The 3,571-nt window shown below is 32.7% G+C and overlaps 1 long non-coding RNA gene across 1 annotated transcript; it reads right to left on the bottom strand.

The window, feature by feature from the left end:
- Nucleotides 1-1,289: 1,289 nt before the first annotated feature.
- LOC137637458 (uncharacterized) lies at nt 1,290-3,249 on the bottom strand. Its single transcript, XR_011043645.1, has 3 exons — nt 3,173-3,249; nt 2,239-2,520; nt 1,290-1,896 (listed from the first exon to the last, which is right to left on the bottom strand). It is a non-coding gene; the product is annotated as an uncharacterized lncRNA (long non-coding RNA).
- Between the last annotated feature and the right edge of the window lie 322 nt (nt 3,250-3,571).

The raw sequence follows: 3,571 nt of genomic DNA, 5'->3' as shown, positions 1-3,571 counted from the left end.
TTTCATATATAAAGGCTTAAAAGAAAGAAGGAACCAAGTTCCCTCGTGTACCCTAAAGTAAGAGAAACCTAAGACAGTGGAACGTCATAGTACAGAGGCTATGATACCATCCAGGAATAGAGAACACCTTCCTTCTCCCAGAAGAGCTGCTTACCGTAGCTAAAGAGTAATTTTTACCCTTACCAATAGGAAATTAACCACCGAACAATTACACTCCAAAAGTTATCCCTAGAGCGAAGAAGAATTTTTTGTTAACCTCAGTGTTGTCAGACGTATGAGGGCAGAAAATTCACAAATACTAATTTACCTATGCCTCTCATCAGCCAGGGTTTATCATCATCTTCCAAGACATGACTAAATAATACGTCAAATGGAAAGATGGACTTCAGTGAGAGTTTAGGATAAGTTTGATTGGACTTTTCAACAACTTCACACAGAGGTAAAGATAAGAGTTACAGATAATAATATCCTATCATTCAAATTTATACAGGACGGTCTACCAATTTACCAAGTCTGACTGAAATCTTATCAACAGTGTATGAATAGTTGCTAAGTGGGATACATCCAATGGTGGCAGACAGTCAAACAGCTTTTCAAAGTCAGGATGGACTGAAATGTCCGGTCATGTACAACAGACAGATACACTGACAGGCTGACAAATGCATGTTATCCTCTCCTGCACATCTGTAAAATGATCTATGCCCTTCAAAAAAGGTTTGGTTGAAAATGATTGAACAATGCAAGAATAAACATAACAAATCACATGGACTGACAAACTTGATGAAAAACTCCACTTATACAAATTCTATGTGTTATAATCTACCTTAACACCAGATTATATCCAAATTACTTCTATGTGGAAGAGTTATATCGACAAGGTAGGCATAATAGGACAGGCATATAGACTAACTAATACATGGACAAAAGTCGGGGAAAAATAAAATCTCTCTCTACAGTCAGTTTGGAGCTAATTTACATTGAACTTATGTGTATATAAAGAACTAACTTTATCAATATGTTGAAACAAATTAGAAAGAATATCATAAATATATTTAAAGCTAAAGAAAGCAAAAGTACTACAAACATTTAAGGCTTTTCAACAACCTAAGCTGGGAATTATATTAACATATACAACAACAAAATGGAATACAATGTAAAGCAGTTAAAGCTCAATAAAGGCTATGAAACATTTCAAAATACTGTAGAATAAGACTAGTGTTGTAATCAGAAAAAAATAAAATAAGATTTGTATTCCAGAATACTTTTTATTTTTAGAATTCAAAGGTCAATAGAAAATACGAAAAAGTAGAATATATATTTATAAATGATGGGAATAAATCAATGAAATACCTGCTATACTTATTAGTTTAATTATTCATTTTATTACCATGCCTTTGTCACTTTGTTCGTGTATGAGACTTATGTCATTGAATTGACATATCCTACCTGTGTTTCAATAGCCTTTGTCATTTATCATTCATGCCTGTATGATTTATTGGTCATAAATTTTCATTGTTTTCCTTCCTGTGTCATTTAAAAGGCATGTCTACATTCAGTCACTAACCATGTGTAGTCATACCTATGTTACTTAGCTCATACATATTTGATCACATTTTTTTACCTGGAGCATTTGACTATTGTTCAATTTATTTCATTCTAAAACATGTATCATTCAACTGTCGTACTAGTATCACATAATGTTATATCAGTACCAATTAGTTCATATACCTGCAAAATGTCCATGCTGTACTTGTATCAAATAGTTTTCACACCGGTGTCATTTCTAGTATAAACAAGAGTATATTTTTTCTTGCCGAGATGTGACATCACTCTTCCAAGATGCGATGAACCCTGCAGGAATGGGCTGTAACTCCTCAATGCTAGGTGATGCTGGCTCTATTGACAGATGAGAAACATAGAAAATAAACAAGGATTAAAAGCCATGAAATTATAGTCATTATTATTATTACTAGCTAAGCTACAACCCTAGTTGGAAAAGCAGGAAGTTATAAGCCCAAGGGCTCCAATAGGAAAAAATACCCCAGAGAGGAAAAAAAAAATAGTGGAAAAAAAGCACATGAGAAGTAATGAACAATTAATATAAAGAATATTTTGAAAGCACTACGAACATTAAAATGGATCTTTCATATATAAAAAGAGAGATTTATGTCTGCCTCTCCAACATAACATTCGTTGCAAGTTTAAACTATGAGCATTATAATCATGTTGAATACTAACCAGTGAGGGACAAAAATATCTGGAACATCAAATCCATATACCTAATGGCTGCAGTAAAATCATAAAGCCTCCGAGTTAATAGGAAGATGCCTTTGTAATCTCAAATCAATAATTACTGGTGGCAATATAGGTGACGGTCGGCTCACTCTCAATGCTGTTCGAAATGGCTGACACAGACAAGGAGTAATTCCTACCGGGGTAAAGTTCGTTCACATCTATTTTGTCTGTGACAACTTTAGTTCTTGAGTCTTCGTTGAAGGTTTCAACTTCTTGGTACAAGATCTGTAAAATATATCAGAAAAGTACAACAGTCTTGGTGTGTTAAAGCATCATAAGTCTACTTTTATACTAATATTTCATTTTGTATGATTTTCTCAAGTGTTGTCTACATTTATAGATTTTGTAAATAGTCAAAAAAATATTTCTAAAAACGTTGAGATAATTTGCAAAGATATGCTTACACAGTCTGCTGCCTGTATGCATAACTCCTTTAAAGATAAAGCCAACTACCTTAGGAAGAAGTCATTGAACATAAAAATCTTTATACATATACTTTTTCACAACAATTTCAAATATAAACAAAGCTGCAACAATGGAATACATAGACACAAACACATGGGTTCCAGTCTTCGGTTCACCAAAGCACAACCTAACTTGCAATATTGGATTTATTATCGTGATTTTGGTACAATTATCAAAATAGCCCAAAGCAACCCCAGTGGAGCAAACAAAACGTATTTGCCAAACTTTGAGGTTTCGTGAAATGGAGAATACCACAAGCCTAGATAAATTAGTTAACCCTTGAACTTATAGATCATGTATTTTTTTAAACAAACAACAAAGCAATTGAAGAAAACTGTTTGTGAATAGCAAGAAAGATTGATTAAAACAATTTTGAAATATTTTTTACAGAAAATGTCCTTTTCCTAATGACCTTATAACTGTCTGGGGGGGGGGGGGGAGATTTCATTATCCTTCCAAGTCAGGGTGACCTCACATGTCAACTTGCTCTCAGTCGCCAAAAGCTCCGTGACAGGTCATGGTCCTGCAAAAAATAAAAAGCAAATTGTTCAAACGAATATAGATAGTGAAAAATCCAAATTTATATATATATATATATATATATATATATATATATATATATATATATATATATATATATATTGTTCAAACGAATATAGATAGTGAAAAATCCGGAATTATATATATATATATGTATATATATATATATATATATACACACATATATATATATATATATATATACAGTGATGCCTCAGGATACGAAATTAATCCGTTCAGGATGCGGTTTCGTATCCTGATATTTTCGTAT

Source organism: Palaemon carinicauda, chromosome 3, assembly GCF_036898095.1.
Source record: "Palaemon carinicauda isolate YSFRI2023 chromosome 3, ASM3689809v2, whole genome shotgun sequence".
NCBI classification, from domain to species: domain Eukaryota; kingdom Metazoa; phylum Arthropoda; class Malacostraca; order Decapoda; family Palaemonidae; genus Palaemon; species Palaemon carinicauda.
The sequence above is the reverse complement of the archived record's forward strand: the minus strand, read 5'-3'. Positions and strand labels throughout refer to the sequence as shown.